Consider the following 22,336-nt stretch of genomic DNA (forward strand, 5'->3'; position numbering starts at 1 on the left):
ACTGCTCATGGCATTTCAAAAATAAATGTGGTCCTGACAAGGCTATCTAAGCCATGCTGTATTTGGTTTGTCAACAAACAAGTGTTTGTCCCACTATGGTTAGCTCATAGCAAATATCTGAATTCCTATCAACAGAACACCTCTGACTTTCAAAATCTTTTAGTTGGTCATCACTATTATCCTGTATGTAGCTGCGTATGGATGGTGGAGTGCTTACTGCAGTGGCATCCATACCAGTGCATTTAAACACTGGTTTTATGTGTTTAAAATAATAAAAAAAAAAAAAAAAGGGGCAGACAGCAGCATTTCAGAGCGGCTGATCAATTTCAGTTAATCTAAAGCTGAGCTCCTGCTCACCTTCTGCCCTGTTCACACCTTCCCACAGCCTCCCTCAAAGAGCTGCACACCTAAGAGGCTTCCTCGTATGACTGAAAACATCCTTGTGTAAGAGTTTAGCTCATGTGCCAGCTCTGACACCAGGGAGAGGGTGGGAAGGAACACCTTTTAGTCAGCAGTTTAGTTGTAGGTTGGCTTATGCTGATAGAGCACCCACATCCTCAGGTGCCTCTGTGAATTAACTAATCTTATTACCTTAACTTTCTGTTTCAGGACATTGCTTCCCTGTGGCTAAAAGGTGTTCCTTGATTCAGTAACAACACAAGGAAAATAAAGCACTGGAAAATCCTTAGAAAATAGTATTAATGGTGTCTTTAAAACTATTTGTGCAGTGGCAGTATTTGTGGTACCAGAAAAATACAATGCCACAAGAGGAATGCATTCTTGCCATTCAAATAACTCTGAATATCAAAATGTTTTCAGAAAAACAGAAGTGAAAGCTGTGGGCCATAACAGTAAGAGGGCAGCACAAGCCCACTCTGCTAGCAGACCCTGAGATATTAATGAGGTTTATGCTCAGTGTGTGGACAGCTGGAGCCACCAAAACTGTACATGCTTGAGCTTGACCATAGCACCATTTGAATATAAGTGACAAGAATGAATTGCCCCAAGAGCAGGGCCTTATTTTGGAGAAATGGCTTTTTGTCTGTACCAGAGGCTACTGAAGTTTGACTGTCCCATTGAGTGAACTTTTCTGACTTTTTCTGACGAGATGGGTGACTGTTGCCCATCTGTTGAAGGAGTGATTGAAAAACAAAACACAACAAAACAGGCAAACCTTTTGGCACTCCAGTAAGGGCAAAGGTTGAAGCTTTTTGTTCTTTGGATGAATTCCCCTTTGAGATGCCTCTCCATGCTTTTCCTTGGCATCTGGACAAGCCCTTCTTTGTGAAGGGACATGAATATGCAGAGGCCTGCAGTGCACCCTCTCTTCAGTCTGCTTCAAAGGAAAGTTTCAAAAGTCATTATTTTCTGGCAACTTTAAACATCTGAATGGGCCTGTGCTGTGTAAGGCAGTGCTGGCTTTACAAACAGTATTAGCTGATTTTGATGACTTGGAACAATTCAGTATTTGCTCAATTAGAACAGATACTAAATGTGGACTGTGTAGCTTAGCAGACAAGAGTGTTGGTTTTGCTGACTGAATGTAATGTGTGAATATGGACTTCACATTCAAATGAGATGATCTTAAGTAATTTCCTTAGCAGAAAATAGTCCATTCAGAGAATAAGAACATCTGTTCAGAGCTGACCTGAAATAAATTGTAGTTTTAGAGACAGGTCTTTTGTCCAGCATTGTTTGGGCACTAGACATGTAAGAAACAGTTGACTCTCCAGCTCACAGCTGAGGTTTCAATGACATGTCTGCTACAGCTGAGCACACCACATCTTACCTGTGGCTGCAGTTCTGTTCCTGCTGCCAGTCTGCACTGCTGTGATAGCACAGGCTTTTACAAACATCAGCTTGCTTTAGATTGCTTACAGTTACATTCCCTTGAGTTTGAACTATGTGTGTGTGTATATGCTACTGTTGATTCAGCCTGTACATATACAGAAAACCCCACCAGTGTGGAGGGATAGAATGTAAGAAAATAAAGATAGAGCATAGGTAGTCTCACACCTGCGGAGTTGCAGCTGTGCTAATCACCAAAGATTAGGAACAGGCCTGCCCTTAATAGGCCACAGCTGTGTCCAATAAGAAGAAGAGTGCTACAAAAGAGTGGGTTAGCTGATGGTGAAGAGAATTGGAGTTTGCTGTTTGTGCTCTGAAGAAGGAGTCAGTGCTGTGAGGAGCTGCCCATGAGAGATCACTGAGAAGGTATGGAACTTTTGCAATAAGACAGCAACACACCCGTAATCATCAAATGCTTATATTTGTTAGCTGTTACTCTAAAAAGCCCAAGTTTCTTAGAAATGATGATCATATTTCATAAGAAATTATGTACCTTACTTTTTAAATTCTCTGTTGCAAGCTCCCTCTAGTAATCAAGGTTTAGCTTGGATATTAGGAGAGAGTTCTTTACTGTGAGGGAGGTGAGGCAGAGGAACAGGTTGCCCAGTGAGGTTGGTGATGTCCCATTCCTGGAAGTGTTCAAGGCCAGGTTGGATGGAGGTCTGAGCAACCTGGTCCAGTGACAATTATCCTTGCCCATTACAGAGGATTGGAACTAGATGATTTTTAAGATCCCTTCCAACCCAGGCTGTTCTATGATGCTGTGAAATCTTGTTAAATACTAACGAAGAGAGTCTTAAAGAAGTTTGCAGGCAGAGTATCATTTATTCTAACTTGTAAGTAGATAAACCAAGTCACCAGAGAGCTAAGTAACTTCATGGATATTTCACAAGAAGTTGCTTCACTGCAATCAACAATAAAAAAATTAATGATCATGTAAGGAATCTTACTTAAGAAGTTATCACACAATTTTTGTCACTACCTGCTGTGTTTGCCTTCTACGTGAAGAAAGCTCCTCTGTCAGCAGCTTCACTTACCTCAGCTGCTCTGAGAGTTCTGCACCCATGCCCTCTACATCTTGCAAGAGACAATGAGGTTGCTTTACTCTGTATGATAACCTGAACTGCCCTCCAGGAATTGCTGTGAAGGGCCAGATCTTATCACTGTTTTCTTTATGTCAGAGTTAGAAGTTCCACTTTTCACCAAGGCTCCCTGTTGCCAGCACAGAACTTTAAAATATTTTCTACCTTTGTGTTACTACCACCAGAAATAAACAGAAAAGTGTTTGATCAACTTCAAAAGAAAAACCAGTCTGAAAAAAGCTGCCACCTTCCAACCCAGAGGGAAACAGGTCAAACTGTTCAGTGAAATGTTCCCGAATGTAGAAGCAGGAGGCAGTGGTTGCAGAGGGCTGTGGGATCTGTGCCCTGCCTACAGGTGACCTGCTGCCAGGGTTGCTGTGAGGCAGAAGGCACTGTCCTCCCGTGGCCCCACAAGGCGCATTTCATGGCAGGAGAGGGGAAGCTTTTCCCAGCTCATTGTTACTCCTGGGGACAGCAAAGCCATCACAGGGATAGCAGGCACTGAATGGGAACTGGGCTGAAGCTGTGTGCATTGGCAACGTGCTGCATTTTCAAAGCAGTAGTTAATTATTGTGCTGAGTTCCCAAGGCATGTGGTAGATTCACTGTCTGTGGGAATACTTAAGTCAAACTTCTTGACCATTCAAAGGGTGGTGATGCCTGGTGCAGGCAGAAGGGATGTGCTTGATGTGGAGCACTTGACCTGGAGCTCTCTGTTACCTAATCCCAGACTCCTTTCATAGCCACCACTCTTTTTTGACACCAATATTGACTTTGCCTTCAAGCAAGGGAGTTTGTGCTCTGTCTCCATGGGGATCTGGCAGTGCAGGTCTCTAACCATCAGTGGGTGTCAGAAAAATAGCAATTTCAGTTGTATCTTGTAAAAGTCAGCCAAATAATGACGTTTTCTTTAAAATCTCAACTGTGTAAGTTCAGACTGAACAACAAAAAAAATTCCTTACTCTTTCTTAGGTACAAAGCTTCCTATTAAATCCATTTTTTTGAAAATGATTAACTAGATATTCAAAATTGCTGAAACCTATTGCCCTCAGTAAAATTTTGGAAACCAGCCAAAACCAGGGGAGTGTTTGCTTGTTCATTCACAAGAAGTTTTGTTTTGAAAAATGACCAAAATTACATGTGATATCCAGATCAGATTCTTACCCCAGAAATCTTGCTTTTGCTGCAACACTGGAGTGTTATGTACAATACAGATTTGGACAGTTTTAGCAATTCTTTCCCCAGAGCTTTATGTATAGCAGATTTTGTCAGCTGAATTTCTTATCAAAAGCCTTCACGAGACCCAGGTTCTGCTGCTTGGTTTGTTTTGGTTTCATTGCTTGTCAACCAAAGAGCTGCAAAATAAGCGTCAGAATGTGAAAGTGAGTCCAGGTAAGCTAGGGCAAAGAGCTGCAAGCTTTCCAGCTGGGAGATGCTGTCTGATGTCACACAGCCCCTCTGACTCCCCAGCACATATTGTGTATATTAAGCAACTCATAAGTGCTGTTCTGAAGTTTGTCTGTCAAAAGCCCTGCCCAAAATTGTGCTTGGTTCTCCATGGCTGATGTGAGGTGCAAATAGCTTGGCTTTCTGTAGCTTGGGTAAGAACTGAAGCACTAGAAGACCTGGAGAATAGGCTTTGTGAAGAAGTCAAGCCACAAGTTGGCAGAGATGGGACCAATCATGTTTGTTTCCTGAAATCACTTCTTTTAACAGCAGGGGAAGTAGGAATGGCCTCTAGTACAAGTAAAACCACCCCTGCAGAGTTTGAACAATAATTGTCATCTCTATGTGGAAGACACTCAAAGTTGTTTTTTGGGGGGTTTATTCTTTTCTGGAGTGCATATTGTGTACATCAGCTAATTCTTTTTCCATGGGCATTCTCACAGTGACACAGTAAAAGAAAGGCTTGTTAACATAGCTTTGAAATTGTCATCTCTTCACTCACTAATGCAACTTAACTTCACATAGCTGATTTCAAGTGCTGTTACAATAAGAAAAGCATGACATTTACTTAGCTGTTAATGTAGTGTCCAAAGAGAATGTTATGCATTCCTATTCCAGCTCCACTTCTCAGGCAGTTTTACAGTCAACTTCTGCAGGGAATACCAGAGCAGTGATTCATCATTAAGGACAGTCCATTCCATCTCCAGGCCAGAACACTGGATTTCCCAAATGTCACAGTTTATAAGATACTGTCAGTGATGAGTCTCCATTTTCTGTGCTGTCAGTGTTCTGTGTTTGTTTCTAAGGATTTCCAACCCTGAGATGGTGATTATTTTTTTCTCTTTATCCATAGGCATAAATTCAGGAGCTCCAGAAGCACTAAACTAATATATTAGGTGATAAATCAAAGCAGTCTTGGAAAGCATTGTGTGCTGTGGCAGAGACAATCAATAGGAGAATCTGTACATAGCAAATTAGTTCTGTAATGAATTACATTCCAGGCCCTGAGCCCTTCTTGTGTGCAATCACTGCATTATCTCTTCCTGTAATAGCACAGAGTATGTGCCTGCACTGATTTGTGGAATACACTTGTGCTAAGAATTACACACTGAATTCCTGTAGTTGAATTTCCTCTTGAAGTTCATGGCAAAGCTTCCACAAACTGCAGTGGGACAATGATTCAGGATGATCAATATCTATCAGTGCCCAGCAGAGACACAAACTGCTATGCAGAAAATCATGGATATTTGCTACACAAGGAAACTCTCATCTCATCGTGATGGCATCCTTATGTAACTGAACTTGCTGGGAGCCAGTGTAAACATAGAAATTCAAGGGAGAAAATAGTGTCCTGGGTGGTGAAAATATCCACCGCCTGTGAGTGTGTACAGTTACATAGCAGGTTCTTTCCCTAGTTAAGTCAATGGGAATCAATTAGTCCTAAATATGCAAGGCTATCAACAACTGCACCCAAAAGAAATGAGAAGCAAACACAGAGATACAGAATGGCATTATTCATTTTTTCTGCAATAATTGTATTTCTAATCTTCCTGTGTCCCAAAAGGAAAATTCAGTTGTTACCTTAAATAAGTTTCCAGCTCCTGGGGCATATCAGGCTTAGAGACCAAACAAAAGCTCTCCTGCCCCTAAGATTCCTGGTCTTTACTCAAGAACAATGAAAAATAGAAACACATGGAGGCTGTTTGAAAGATGAAGCCTCTTCAGCAGCGGTAGCACTTCAGATGATGAATGCTGCCATTCCAGTTTGGAAAGGCAACTTCAAAGTCAGCGACGTGTTTACCTGGCTTGGTGCCCTGTAGGTCTTTCCTCCCATCCCAGCTGTGTTTCTGTGCATAGGAAAGGTAAAACCATGCTCTGAGTCATGGCAATGCTGTGAAGTTGAAGTCATCGACCAGTTCTGCTTCATTAAATCTGTAATGAGTGGTGCTGGCCCTGGAAGTGTTGGTCAGTGATTTGTGGAAAAGCTGTGTAGGTTCTTTTGGGGCAATTGGCCACAGGAGGGCCAGTGAGAGTATGTGGCCACCTCTGGTCTTTTGACACCCACTCCTAGCAAAGCAGCTGCCATGTTCCATGGTAAATCAAAGAGCAACCTCTGAGGTCAGAGCTCCAGCAGCACAGAAAATCATTCTGATGTAGACAGATGCTGACCTGCTGCAGTGGGGAAGTGTGGGTTATATAACTTCCAAATGCAAATGAGAAGAGTCTTGTAATAAAGTTTAACTTTAGTCTTAGGCTGTTCATATTATTGTGCCATTTTAAAAATACCGATTCTTTGCTGTTCCCTTTACTTCCACATATTCCATTTAGCCTAACTCTTCATTCTTGTTCTTAAAACATCCAGGTTCTTAGGAATCATTTCATATTTATTTGAGAACATCTTTGTAAGTTCTGTACATGCTTTTAGAGTGTGCTTTTCAATGGCAGCTCTATGTTCTTATGGATGAAGACTGGCACTTAGGTGAGTTTAAAAGCAGTTCTCTGCCACGTTTGGCACTTTGCATCTACAAGGTCTTTCTAGGGCACTTCATGCCCATCCCAGTCAGGGGCAGGATGGTGGAGCTTCCCTTCCTTCCTGAGCTCCAGCACTTGCCATCCTTCCTGCAGAGACCCATGGGCCGTGGTGGCAGGCACCCTGCAGGGCCAGGAGCAGACAGTGTGTCCCGATGGATTTGCCGAAAGTTAAAGCAGCTGAAGCAGAGTCTGGGAGCTGGCTTGTTGCCACTGTGGACTCCAGACAGGAGGGATCTTTGGCAGCAGTCCCCGGGTCTCTGAATAGAAGTAAAGGGAGCCAATTAGTAGCTAAATGAAATTATGCATTCAGTCAAAGTTTAGACAAGAAAAAGTAACTGATTGCATTCATTGGGAGACTTGAATAAAAACACCCCTCAAAAGAGCTCTTGCTCCAAAGCAAGGGCTGTTTGCCCAAGTATATTTTCCTTCTAGCTGATGTAAATCTACCACTTTTTTCTTCCTTTTTTTCCCTTTTTACTTTTTCTTTTTCCAGTCAACTGGCACTGTTAAATCTTTTCATACTTTGCTAATCAAAGTGACTTTAGATTTGTTTGCTTTCCCTTTACTCTTTCCTGGATAACTTTTTTGGGTCTGGTTTGTTCAGGTTTTTTGGGGGGGGTTTGTTGGGTTGTTTGTTTGGGTTGGGGGTTGTTTTGTTTGGGTTTTTTTTGTTTTTTCGGGTTTTTTTTGTTTGTTTGTTGTTTGTTTGTTTTGTGGGGTTTTTTTTGTTATTGTTGTTGTTGGGTTTTTTTGTCAGGGTGTCCGCTGTTGCCCAGCGCCGCTGCCGCGGGTCGCTGTCCCGGATCCCGGCGGTGCCGGGGGGTCCCGGGTCCCGCGGGAGCGATCCCGGCGGCGGCGGGCGCCTGTTGTTCCCCGCGGCCGCCACGGGAGGGCGCCCCTGGCCAGCCGCGGGGCGCTGGGTCCTGTCCGCCCTCACAGACCGGCGCTGTCCCGCTCCGAACTATTCCAAATAATTCAAAGGGAAAGATACAATCTGGGGAGCCGAGGGAGAACAGAGGGGTTTTGAACAGCTTTTGTGCTTCTGAGGCGGTCTGAAGGCTTTCATGCTCTAGTCACATCATCCCTTTCCTCGTTACTTGAGGAAGCCTGTCACACAGCCACATGGAGGGGGAAAAATTGAAGAAATAAACAGAAACCCGCCATTTTTAATCTGTGTTTTATAGCCCATTCTGTCTTTACTTCCATGGGAAGTGACATATTCTCCTGCAATTTCCATTAGCTGTTTTATTGCAGAAATGTTCTCCATTCCTCAGGATTCCTCTGCGGCCGAGCCCATCCAGGCCGCCCAGCGGAAAGCAAACACCCGCCCGTGTCCCTGCTCCAAAGCTGGGCCGGAGGTTAGCAGGTAGCCAAGAGATCGGCTTGTAGACCTGGGCACCGGGGCCTTCAGAGCCCTGGCTGCCTGCTGCTGGAGCCAGCCCGTGTGGCTGGCCGTGGAGGGGTGGCTTAATGCCAAGGCCAAGACAAGAAGCAGGTAAAGGAGCCCTGACTAGGCTGGCCTCAGGCTCTGTCTCTGCCTGATCACACAAACCCCACACGGAGCTTCCTGTGTGAGCAGAGTGCCAAAGGTGCTTCCCTGCAGGATGGCTGAGCCCAGGCTGGGCTGTGCATTGAACTCCTGCTGCTGTTCCTGCTCTCTTTGAGCTGCGTGGTCAGAACTGACTTAGCTTCATGCTGTGTGGATGTATTTTGACCAGTTCTTCACACATCAAGAAACTGAAATGTTTAACCACAATAAAGAGTTGAGGTTACCTTTGAAGCATCTGGTGAAGGAAGACTGAGAGGGAATGTGAAGCCAAATCTTTCACCCATCATCAGCTCTCTGAGGTGTCACATTATTTAACAGTTGCAGAGCACACAAACATTTATGGGGCATTTGAGAATGAGCAAAGATGTTTCATGAAGCAGAGGCTATGGATCTGTATAGAGAACTTTTATTGTCCCCTTGCTGTCCGTGTGAAAAATGGGAGGTGAAGAACTGAGAGGGGAGTAACTCAGCTGTTCCCAATGGAAAAGATACAAGTTTCTTGTATCTTTTCTCAAACACAAAGAGAAAATTCATTTTATCTTCACACAGCCTGGAGACCTTCACACTTGGGGAAGTAGAAGTCAGTGTGAATATTCAAACTGGGCAAGCTGTAATGTGAGCAGTGAAAGAAAGTGCTGCAGTCAGGCAGAGACTGAGGAATGTAGGTCCCTGGCACACTGGTTAGAAACTGCTTTCAGGCAAGGTTCAATCCAAAAATGGATTGAAATAGCAGACCATCCAATTTGACTGTAGCAGGACTCAGAAGACCAGATGAGGAGATCTATTATAATTCAGGCAGAACAGAAGGAAATACTGAGACCTCTGTCAGGTAGGGTGTTTCAGATAGAAAACCTCTACTTTTGGCATTAAAATTGAAACACAGAAACATTTAGCTGCTGAAGCCAAAGCAGCTACGCCTAGGTTAAACAGCTAGCAGAAATGCCTAGCTGGAGCATGGGGTGGCAGCCTGGGTAGTAATACTCATTTTCTTGGAAAAATTTGTATTTTCTTCCATTTAATCAGTGCTTCTGTCTGCTTCCTTGTATGTTCCTCAGCTGCTGTAACTCTTACTTTCCACACTGGGAAGCCAGGGACAGGCCAAGCAGGGAGAAAGACGGTGGTCTCCTTTCTGCCTTAGCAAAACCAAGACCTTTCCCCTTCTTGTGTTCCTTCCTCTCTGTCTTCTTCAACATACTTTCCAGCTTTTTGTACCATCTTCTAACATGCTCCTGTGCTTCCACTTTTATACCAATCACCACATTTAAAGCATTTGGAATTTTAGTTGGCCTTCCTCTCTCATCAGAAACAACTTTTCTCTGTGCCTTCATTTGTGGGTCTGTGGGTCAGCTCCAAGGAGAGCTCATGAGTATGAACCCATTGGTTGCTTCGTATGGCTCTTGTACAAGCAGGTAGGTTTCAGGAACACTGTGTTGTGCTTAGTGCAGAGAACCATCTCTTCCATCAGTGAAAACAAAGCCCCTGTGCCTGACAGGCTGGCTCCGTGGCTTTTATTACATGTCATAGGAGAGGGATGGCTGCAAGCACATAGGCATGAAGGCAGCTCCAATGGGTTTTCAGCTGTGAAAATATATCTGCTGTCTCCCCCAGACACAGAAAGACTGAGTGCAGCCACAGAGCAAGTTCTCTCCGTGTAGGTAAAACCCCTTGAGCTCCCCAGAGCTCAGTTTTCCAATGCAGGAGCACTGCAGGGATCTCCTTTACCCAGCCCACAACTATTTTTGCAGTCCCACTGCTGGTCTGCCTCCAGTGGCCCCAGCACAGCTGTGCTTTACCAAGCCCCACATGAACCTTCTCTAAGTGTTCCCAGAAGATGCCTGCAGCCACCTTTCCAGCAGAAGGAAAGGGTTCCATGCATCATTAGCAGGCCATGTTTACCCAGGAAAGCCGAAACCCCTCACAGAATGTGACGTATGCACACAGGGAGGCCAGCTGCCTTTTTTGAAAACACAGTGACACTTGAAGGCTGCCAGATTCTGCAACTCTTTCATGGTGTGCAGATGGTGAAGCTTTTCAACAGATTGAGAAACTTGGGGGAAAAAGGAACAAGAATTAGGAATTACAAAAGCCAAACACAAATCCTCTGACAATTGTTAGCGCTTGGAGTTACAACACATGCAGAGGATGGCAAAACCACTGTCAGTGAATCACCATAGAATGTGTCGATTTGCTTAATTCCTTGGGAGTCATGACACGACTCATTCCCAACCTGAAGACCAAAGGAAGGTTTTAAAGGAAAAATACTGAATAAAACACACTCTTTGCAAAAGAATGAGGAGAGTTTGAATTCCAGCCTTTGATATAATTTCATTAATGCTTTGTGATCTGATTGCAAAACAGGGCCATCCCTGTTTGGTAACAGCAGGCACTCATCTTTAGTGGAGCAAATTGGCTACGTGTGGGATGGACAATGCTGAGCAAGACTTCACTTCTTTCACTGACAAGTGTTGTCTAATGTTCTGATGTGTTCTTTAATGCAGTTTTGTAATTGATGTCCCTGCTCTGCAGGCAGGGTCCTAAAGAAGCGAGGTGGTGTAAAAATACTACTTGAAAGACAACATCCTTCTTTTTCAGTGGGGATATGTGAAGCCTTGATTCACATGGGAAAAGAAATTTTGATTGTATGAGTCATTTCAGCCTTTGGATGCTTAACAAAATGTACAGTGTGATCTGATGCATGACTAATGTGTTTGTGTATTTAAGAGTCTGTGGGTGCTAATGGAAGTTACAGAGGCATATCTAGAAAAGAAGACACTTCTGAGCATATTGGTTCATTACTTTTCATCTATACATAATCAACTGCTGTTTCATAGATCTAAAAAAATTCCTCAGTGTTTTGTGTGTTTTAGGACTGCACTTCAGAAGTCCCCTACATCAAGTCTTTGTTTAAACATCCCACTCATCTACCATTAACCATCTCATTGTGTTTCATTTCAGTTCATTTGCAAAGCCTGTGCACTATCTAATTAACACAAATTTTGTTGCTTGCTGCAAGCTTCCCTTCTCCAAGCTGTCACTCCCAAATATGTTCATGAGAAATTTCAGCCTTTGTTAATTGCATTTGCAAAGTGACCTTTATTCTCTCTGGATACCTTCATTATTCACAGGTAGTTACTAAGTAACCTGTAGGAATGCTGCAGGCGTGCCATCTCTTATTAAGAGTTGTGCTCCCTGGCTATTCAGGGTTGGTGTTGGGGACTGACGGTGCGAACTCTCTGGTATTGGCTCTACCCTCCATTTGAGAATGATGTTCATGAACCAAACTTCTTGAAACTTCTTAATTATCAGGAATTTTCTCATGACAAATTGAGCCTGAAATAGCAAGGAAAGAATGTGGAGAAAAGTCCTGATATTTGTCATTCCCTTTCACCAACAGTTTACATAGAATAAATCAAAGAAAATAATTAGTTACATTTTTAATTAATACAACCATGAAAATGAATATTAAATAATTTCTATTCACCCTAGGATTTATGTGGTGAGGATTCATTCTAAAGACTGCTTGCATTGAACTTAGTGAAACTTTGTGAATAGTTTCATTTATAACTTGGAGCACTCTGAAACACCTTGCTATTGGATCTTCACATGTGGATCTTTGCATTCTTTGAATCAGCGTTTATAATGGAATCATAGAATGATCTGGGTTAGGAGTATCTTAAAGATCATCTACTTCCAAACCCTCTGCCATGAGCAAGGACAGCTTTCACTAGACTAGGTTGCTCAGAGCCCCATCCAATCTGGTCTGAAACACTTCCAGGGATAGGACATCCACAGCTTCTCCAGGCAACCTGTTCCAGTGCCTCACCATTCTCACAGAGAAGAATTAGAAGAATTTCTTTCTAAAATCTAATCTAAACTTATTCTTTTCCAGTTTGAAGCCATTCCCCCTTGTCCTATCACTGCATGCCTTTGTAAAAAGTCTCTATCCACCTTTCTTATAGACTCCCTTCAGGTACTGGAAGGCCACAATTAGGTAACTCCAAAACCTTCTCTTCTCCATGGCCAGTTAAGATTTACTTTGCACACATATATTTTTCAGCTCTCATGAGTATCCTGTTGACCCATCTCCTTCCCTTTCCTGCCTTTAGCTGTGTTTTGCACAGACATTACCATGGTATTTGAACACCCATCACATTGCTCTGGCACCACACTGTAATGAGGTATGTAGGCAGAATGGACCGAAAATTAATTTTAAGCTCAGGGTGTAAGCCCATCTCAGTTGAAACAGGTAACATTATCTCTGTTTCATCCTTCTGCTGTTAGTACTGAGCAGAATTGTCACAGCATGAAGGAGACAGGACAATCAAAAATACCTTCTGAGTTTCTCTTAGGTCAAATACATTGTCACACCAGTCCTGTGCTGAATTTAAAGCAGTTCCAGTAGTGATGCCAGACAGTGACTCCAGTACCTAATTCTGCACCTAACAGAAAAATGACATAACACAAGAAGAAAATAAAAAACTTTGAACCTGTTTGCCCCAGGACAGTAGGACCAGAAAGCATTTTCAATGATCCCACCACTGGCTTCAGACACAAAAGAAAGGAATGAGGACTCTGTCAAATTTCCAGTACTATGTCCAAGTGTTCTCAGCCAGTGACAACTCCTTTAGGTGTTCAGTATTAACCCATTAGCAGGAGGATTTGACAGCCACTATCACCTGAGACAGTTAGAAACTTTTGCTTCCCTCCCTGGAAGTGTTTCAGGCCAGTTTCAGTGAGGCTTTGAGCGATCAGGTCTAGTGAAAAGTGTTCCTGCCCATGGCTGGGGGAATGGAACTAGATGGAAGGCTCCTTCCAGCTGTGATGCTGTGATCTGTCTGCTTTTGAACAAGAACAAAGGCCAAATGCATGTAGCAAAGGAGGCACAAAGATCATCCTCTTCTGAAAATGCACATGCAATGAACAATGACCTCTGTGTCAGCCCACAGCACTGTCTTAGCACTAAACTCTCCTTGGTAACATTACAAAACACCTTTTCCTTTCATATTTTATTTTTCATGCTATTATAATCATTACTCCACAGAACAGCATTGCCCTTCCTTTCCCAGAAGCTGTACAGATCTGTGCACTTGTGTCGCAACTGTGCCACTCATAAACTGGCTGCTCAACAGTGTTACAAATGCCAGGTGTATTGCAGTATTTTTCACTTTCAAGGCAGTGCATTTATCAAACACTGTTTTGGGATTACTCTGTTTCCCCATAATAGGTGACCTTTATGTGGCTTGCAGAGTTGTGACATTACCTTGGCTTTTGCCGGCAGCTGCCTGGTGCCATCCCTTGCAATGCCACCGATTCCTGCAGCAGGCATGGGAGGATTGCCAATCCTGCAGACTTTTCAGGGGTCAGGCTCTGTAACAGTGATGTCCAGCTGCTGAACCTAAGTGAAGGGGAAGAGGTGCTGATATAGAAACAGTGCAGGCAGTGTTGCAAGACCTGCCAAGCATGCGCACTTCTTTGGGAGCCAGCTGTGGTCTGGATGTAAGGCCAGCCAGGCTCAGGGTGTAACTGCTGAGGCCCTGGCACACAGCAGACATTGAATATGGATAGGTTTACTCCATACTTATATCTGTTTACCCCTGGTAAAAAGTTCCAGCAGATTTTTATTTCTTTTTTATTTTGTTGCAAATGTATTTTGGGAAAGCAAATTTATTTTTGTGTCCATGCGGTGGCTTTATTTAGCAACTTGAGCGTTGCTTTTCATTTCGCTTAAGCTGCCCCCACCTGCTGCACTGTTTGAACTAAATGGACAAAGAAAAGGGAGATGTGTGTGTTGGGAAAAGAGTAGAGAAATTGTGTCTGGTTTGATGAGGTGATTCCCTGTCTGAGACTAAGGGAATCTCTTACTATTGTGCCAGTGCTGCTGGAAACTCGCAATGGCATTTGATATTGAGAAGCCTTGTGTGCAACTTGGAGTTAGCAGCCTACTGACTCATTGGCAACAGGGGTTTCTTTTTTTTTTTCTGAGAGCAGTCTGATCTCTGCAACCAGATGCTGTGACAGTACTCTGTCCTGCTTCTGATTTAAAAATATACCCCTTGCCAGGGAGTGGTACCAGGGGCAGGAGCTGATAATGCCCAATCCACTGCTGCTATTGGATTGGACAGTCACCCCAAGTGCTTCAGAAGAGACTGCTGTCTCCATGAACATTAATTTCTTTGCAAGTGCCCCAGCCTGCCAGGTCACAGGGAATGTCACTGCAATAGTGCGATTTCAGGAGGGATTTCTCTGGGCTGTGCTTCACCTTAGTTAAAAAGAAGGCCAACTTGCTGCCAAAGGATACAACTGCAGCTCACAATAGGTGTCTGAGTAACTATAGCAGAGTGACACATGGTGACAAGATCATACTGGTGAGCTTTCCATCTTGCAGACTCAACCTTACTGGTCTTCCCTTTCACCATAGGCTGACCACTTGTCACAACAGCTTTCTGTTTCTAGGACAAAAGTATTAAAGAAAATTTTATGTCCTTACTGTGGAGTGATATAGGAGCAGAAGTCCTTCCCTTGCATGTAATCATAAAGCGTGTCACTTTGTGATACAGAGTCTCCCCATTATTCATTTTGTGAGCTTTGCAAAACTTTGGACTTTTGGTGTATGACTCATACCACTAACTCTGTTCTACCACAGACAGAAGCTATGTGAGAGGCTAATGGAAAATCAGAGCTTGCAGTAGTCCAGGTTTAAAATGCAGAGTCAAAAGGCACTGCCAGTGGTGAGAGACTGTATTTGTGTCATCATGCCAGTATGCTGATCCATCAGTGCTGGAGAATGTGGGATACCTCTGTGACAGCTTTCACAAAGTCATACATCAAATTACAGGGACATGCCAGTGCCTTTGGAAAAATGGCTTTTGCAAAACCCATTTCTCCCTGACTACACATTCAAATTCTGTGAATGAATCACTGTATATAGAAAATAAGTAAAGAAAATAGAGTGGAGTAGTGTAAAATTGGAAAAAAATACTTCAAGGTGTGTTCAGGGTGATGGTTTATAGTGAAGCAGGAAAACAAACATCTCTCTCCAATCTCTCCCTCTTCAATTCACTATTACAGTGCTGCAGTACTGAGAAGCTCTAACAACCTGGTCATTTCTAAAACTTCTTCAAAATAATACAGCTGTACTTGTCAGGAAAAGCAAGTCAGTCAAGGAGAATTTTGCCAAAAGCAAATGTTACTGTTTGGGGAAAGAGATTGGATTTGGCTTTGGATTTGGCTCTAGGGCCTTATGAAGACACAAAAGGCAGTGTTCACATTTGCATTCTGCCACATTCACCCCAAAAGGATGGTGAGGGCCACAGATAACTATGTGCATTCCAAGGCCGCCAACTCAAGGGGATCTCCTGAGTTCATTTGAGAGATATAAACAGCCAATACAGAGGACAATGTATGAACATCACACCAGTGACACATATGAGAACAGACAATGCCAGAAAGACCTGAGGTCATTCTGGCCAGCTTGATGTTTACTGGCTTCCAGCTCCTGTTTTAAATTATGTTACTGAGAAGATGGATTTAAAATGTGTTCCAAAATCAAGAGAGATGAGCAGTAAAAAGACTGCATGTAGCAAGTGCGAAGTGAGAAGTCTGCTGGATGAGTAGTGAAATTGTCTCACCAAAACCCCTTGCTAGCTGAGTATGAAGGATTTCTCCAGAGAGCACTGATACAGGTATCTGGGCTACCAGATAGGATGCTTTAGCAGTACCAGTGAGCTTTAGCATACCATGAGCTACAAAAACTGCTCCTTTACAACATGGACCTGGAATGCAGAAAGGTGAGGGTGGACATCTCAGTGTCCAAAAATGAGTATGCATAAAGCTTAGAAACTCTATTTTTATTCCTGCCATGAGACTTTAGGAGGTTTGGAGACCCCAATTTGCATGTGCAGTTCTGGCGCTGTGAACCCTGATGTAGATCTGCTCCTGATATAGATATAATGAGTATAGTATTGATCATTATTCTCACATCAAATACTGCAAGGTCAGTGTTTGGGAATGGGTCTGATTTCTTGCAAATCCTGTAGCAACAACCAGACTGTCCTGGTAATCCAGACTGATGGATGGGCATTAATTTCCACTTCCTTAGGATGCATGACACCCAAAAATAGAAATGCCAGTAACTGCAGAATTTTTATCAATTCAATATATAACAGAGGAAGATAATTGCTTCAGATAATAGATAACTGGGCTATAATAGCAGTACACCTGGTGTGAAACTGCACCGTTTAGGCTTTTCCTCATAATTTACTGGTGTCGAAAACTCGAGCTGTGAACAACAAATGGTCTTCAGACTTAATGTGATAATACTTGGTAGACTCTGTATCAGTGAAGGATTACCAAACTGCAGAATCATAACAATTTCTCTTTCTCACATTCTGTTGACTTCTCTCTACCATTTGCTAATCCATCACTACTCTTTACATCGTAGTTCTTTCTCTTGCTGCAAATGATTCCTGCCTAAAAATGTAAGAAGAGGCCAAGATAATGTTTTCCTTCATTTGATTACTTCTTCTTTATGTGATTTTTCTCTCTGAGTGGGTGTTCTGTGGCACCAAATTCATGCTGGTGACATGTGCACACACGTAACATCCCAGCTCATTCATGGTGGAAGGACCCGGAGCCTCAGCGGGACCATATCTAGGTCACCAGTGTGCCAATAAGTAGGTCAGTAAGGAGTGGAAGTAGGTTATCCAATTGTTATGAGGGGTGAGAGCTGCCCATCCACTTCTAGGCACACAATAAGGCAGCATCACAACTGACATTGATTGGTGTCCCCCCTGGGGAAATCCACGGAGATACCAAGAAATAAATGGACAAGGAAACAAAATCTACCCTGTCACATGGGAGAGGGCACACCCAGGTCTCAATGTAGGCATATTGGGAGAACAGCACGTAGCCTGGCTGGTGAACCTTTTGCTTTCCCATCCATTCTGTGCCTGATTAATGGACAGAAAAAGGACTTCACTTTCCAGGGCTTTATTCTGACACATTTCATCAGCTCTATCGCTTGAGAGTACATAGAAGACAAATAGTTTTATCCTATTATGTCAGAACAAATTGCAGCCTGCAGGCCTGATTCTCTGCACCATTATGCCAGTTTTACCCTGGTGCAATTTCACTAAGCACTGATGAGCTCCACCAGACTAAAACCAGCCTGACAGCATGAAGATGCAGGTTCTTCATCTTCCAGAGGATGGAAGATAGAGCTCCAAGGCCCTGCTGCATTAATAGCAGTGCTTCCAAGTACAGCCTCAATGAAAAGTAGAGCCAGACACTGCACTTTGAAGCATGGTTATTTCCAGGGCAAGGAACAGAGTGATGTAGTCAAGGTATTGTGCAGTAGTTGTGTTATGGCAGGTCCTGGTTTGGCCCTCAATTTTCTGTGGGAGGCAGAGGTTACAAGAGGAACCGCTGGCATGTTCCCAATGGCTGGTGGCAATTTAGAGCAATGTCTCCTCTCAGCTTTGTGTCCATTTATCTTTCAGCCTTGGATAAAAGCATTTCACAAAGCATTTAAAAGAAGGTGCTTCTGCAGCATCCGTTTTGTGGTTTCCCTGTAAAGAAACAGCTGCTCAGAGTGAGGTGGAGAGAGGATGCAAAACAGATGCCATGTGGCAATTTGTGAGAGCAAAGACTCTTGTAGACGACTCCCAGCTGTTTTTACCCCCAAACCTCCTGAGGATGAGGAATGTCTTGTCCAGAGTATGTCCTGATTTCTTAAGTTTCTCCAGGCTGTCCCCTGAAGCCGGTGAGCTAGAAGAAGGAGGAGGAAAGGGTCAGATCATTTCCCACCCACCTGGCTTATGTAATTTCTTTGCTCATCTTTCAGTGTTCTACCTTCCTATCCAGGCTGGTTTGCACATAAAACCGAATTGAAGGAAGGAGGAAAAGGAGCAAAGCCTAACATTAATCTGAATAAATCAGACAAATTATGTATGTTCCCTTTGCCTCTCTCCAAGAATGAAGTCTGTGTCCATACTCCAGCTTTTAACTGAATTATTTTGAAGTACAAAGGTATGTGAGCACTAAGCCTTTCAGCACCTGCAATGAGCTCCACCTCACTCATAGTCTTCCCTGATAGTTTGACAAGAGTAACTGCACAACACATGCAGAAAGGGGGAATGACAGATGCTGTGATAAACAAAGACAAAATATAAATTACTACAGTGATCCCAGCTGTATAAAAAAATATGCTGACAGGAGACTAGGGAGCTTTCTGGCATAATTTTAAATGGGAATTTTTTTAGTACCCACCCCTGTAATATCTGGTTGCTCCATTCAGTGGTTTTCCCCATGCTCCCTCTGCTTTGTCCTAGCCCTATCTTAGGACTGCAGAGCATTTACAAGTATCAGGAGCTACTACTATTATCTGCAATTTCCTGGGTGCAGCATAACATGATCCAAGAACATCCTTCCTCTCCACTTCCCATCTCTGTAGATAACAGCACTCTGCAGAATTCAGTTACTATTCACTGCTTCCAAAAACCCTACTTTTTGCTTTGCTGAGAGCTGGAAACTGCTGATATGTGTAACTTAGTATGTTTTCCTTTGAGTTTATAAATCACCTGCAGGCTTTGTTACACACAGTTCTTGCATGGTAGAAAAACAGAAAAAAAAATAAGAACTCACTCAAATGTAAGATAAGCAAGTAACTGAGCATGCCTGCTTGGAAATGGCTGGATTTTTATCAGGAAATAAGTATTCATAGAAACCTTACTTAAACAGCATCACGTGTCATTCCCTTTAAGGCTTTCACTTAGGAACAGGTACTATATTCTATAACACATGTATATGAAGTAGATTTGAGGACAAATTTTTGCTATTTAATTCCCGATAGAAAATTTCAGAACACTTGAATAGATCAAGTCCTGAATTCACTGTAAGCTAGGTAAGAAACATAAATCTCACCACAGAATCAGCTGCATTGGAAAGGACCCACAAGGATCATTAAGTCCAACTCCTGGCCCTGCACAGAACCGTCCCCGAGTCCCACCTGAGAGCATTGTCCAAATGTTCCTTGAACTCTGTCAGGCTGGTGCTGTGACCACTTCCCTGAGGAGCCTGTTCCAGTGCCCAATCACATTTTTACTCTTTATACTCACTGATTCAGGGGGCAGGGGCTACAGCTATATTAGTAATATAATTCCCAGGACCACTGTCTGGACTGAAGCCAACCATGTTCCTGATCTTAAATTCTCCTGCTCCCAAAAACAGGATGCTGGAAGGAAATTACCCATGGTGAGTGGTAGTTGGTCTATCCTACATGTGCCCAGAAATAGTTTGGAAGGCAAAACTGTGCTGATCATGACTCAAGTCAATAAAGTCAAGCTCAAGCCCCACCAACCAACTGCAGTGGAGAGTTTCCTGTTGCTGTTTAACTTAGCCATGTGAGTGAGCAACCACAACAGAGTGAGCTTGTGCCACAACAGAGCAGAACTCCTGAATCCCAGTTCTTCTTTCCATGGCCCAAGACCTCGGGTCCACTGTAAGTTTTAGGATATCATTGCTGTACTCTCCAAACGTTGGTGTCTATTCAGAGCAAAGGAAGCAGACAACAGGTAAATAAACCAAGTCATGGGGCTGAATAACCTTACAAAGCATATGTATGTGGCTTTAGGCTAGATTATTCTTGTACTTGAGCAGCTAAGTTCATCATCACTAATGTATAAAAAAGGCATTGAGTTGGCACATTTACAGAAAAACTCCGAGTGTGACTGTGAGTCACATTTCACTTACACTTGCATTTCTATACAGCCCTTTCACAGTGTTCCTGCTCTAGGCAGAACTCCCTATGATTAGTCATCTAATTCAAACTAATTATTGTGGCAAGAGAAGTTTTCTGAGTGCTTGAAGAGAACACACTGATTTTTTGTGGGCTGTCTGCTGTCGTGACATTTCAGAAGAGACAGCAAAACATGCAGAAGAGGAAGAAGGAACAGAGTGTAAAGGAACAAAACTAGGGAAATATTTTGATTGCAGAGGAAGTTGGCTAGTCAAGGAGTCTCTATCTGTGCATGATGCTGTTTATTTTCTGGTTAATTTTAGATAGTGTGTATTGGACAGCAAGACAATTGTGATGGCTTCATAGCAGGTGGGACTGGTTTTATGGCCCATTCAGTTATTGCAGAATAACCATAAAGAGTGCATTAAATCAGTACTTTCAGCAAAGGTAGGCAGAGTTGCATGCTCACATGTACATATTTCATACACTTACACTCTGCCCTTTTGCAGTGAAGGTATTTGTGCATTTCCTTGCGCTGAAGACAGAGTGTGAATTAAGGATTCTCAAGCCAAAGGAAGGGCAGCAATAATGCAAGTCAGCACTAAGGGCAGCAATAATGAAGTCAGGGGAACTTCAGTAGGCAAGGGAGACTTAGACCTTCCTTTCAAGCTGTTTCAAGAATTATGAGAAGTAAAATGGCTTTGGACACTTTATGGAATTTTACAGGGTGAGAGAATTAGAAACGTGCCTGGTACACAGAAAAACAGACCTACACATTTTTCTGTCACCATGAAGAAATTCACTGTGAATCCACAGATTATTATTTTTTAATTGTTCTACCCTCATGTGGTTTAGGAATAATAATAAGTGACCAAAAATAATGATGCTACTGAACCAACATGTGCATACCAGAACAACAGAAAAAAAATTCCAAGCTAGGTAAGAAATGTTTTGATTAGTTTTTCATTGAAGTCAGGGGCTTTTTTATCCATCTTGTGGGCTTTACAGCATATTCCTTGGACAAAGCAAGGATCTGTTCCCAATCCTACAAGGTTAACAATGCTAAATATCAGTTTCTCCTCACACCATTTCTGAGTTGAATCCATCTCTGTCCAATCATATATTGCCTTGATTTTTTGTCAGTTATGAGGGTAAATTATACACTTGGGAAGGATCTTTCCTTCCCAAACATGGCAAAACCCCTTCTCAGAAATCCACTGTGTGATCACAAATTGCACACAAATCTTGGAGGACTTTATTTGTAGGTAGTCTGGACCTTAGATAACACTTTGCAGCACCATCTACTTGAGGCTTGGAAAAATCCCAATCACATAGGTTGATTGTATTCCCCTGTAGCTCATTGTGACAGCTGGTTATTCAATGTTTGCAGAGGGATCTGATAACAAAATACCCTTCAGGCTGCTTGTGTCCTGTGCATAAAGCATTAGATTTTCTTAATGCAACATTAAAAGGCTGCCTATCTCCAGGAACTGTTCCACCTAGATATATGCACACCTATAAAATGAAAGCACAGGAGGCACAATTACACTCCTTTGTTTTTGAAACCCTCTGGAATAGCACAAAGTCCCCTCCTCCCATGAGAAGAAGCAAAGGCTTCCAGAAATAGGTAGGGGTGTTGTGTGCTTGTTTCCTACTTCTCTTACCATTCATGTTTTATCTCCATAAATACTCAGAGGCTGTGGCTGGGGTTTTCTGGAGACAAAACTCATCAGCCTTTGCTGTTCTTGATGCAGAGACTGTACCCTTGAGGAGGCCAGTGCTGACACACTTGGTGTTTCAGTCTTTGCTTCAAGTTGTCTCCTGTCAGACCAAACCTCACTCATGGATGGAAAATGTGTGCAAACCAGTTCTCTCCTCCTGAAACCATTCAGAGCCATGTGGAGGGGTGCTCTTGAAAAAAACCTCAACCAATACCCTACCTATCTCTAATATTTATATACATATATTAATATTTATATATTTATATGTTCATGTAATTATTAACAATCATCTTGAGAAATCTACAGAACTTTCATAGCAAAGTAAGTAGCATGTACTCATTTGACAGATAGTTCATTTTCACTACATGAGTCTGAGAGAGTGGGGGAAGAAAAGGCAAAAAACCCAAAGGGTCTAAACTGCTTCT

At 42.8% G+C, this 22,336-nt stretch overlaps 1 protein-coding gene across 1 annotated transcript in view; it reads left to right on the top strand.

The window, feature by feature from the left end:
* The window catches only part of SCAF8 (SR-related CTD associated factor 8), a 152,335-nt gene that overhangs the window by 89,044 nt on the left and 40,955 nt on the right, over nucleotides 1-22,336 (top strand). The gene's annotated exons all lie outside the window — the stretch shown is intronic.

The sequence above is a fragment of the Agelaius phoeniceus genome, chromosome 3 (assembly GCF_051311805.1).
Source record: "Agelaius phoeniceus isolate bAgePho1 chromosome 3, bAgePho1.hap1, whole genome shotgun sequence".
Taxonomy (NCBI): Eukaryota; Metazoa; Chordata; class Aves; order Passeriformes; family Icteridae; genus Agelaius; species Agelaius phoeniceus.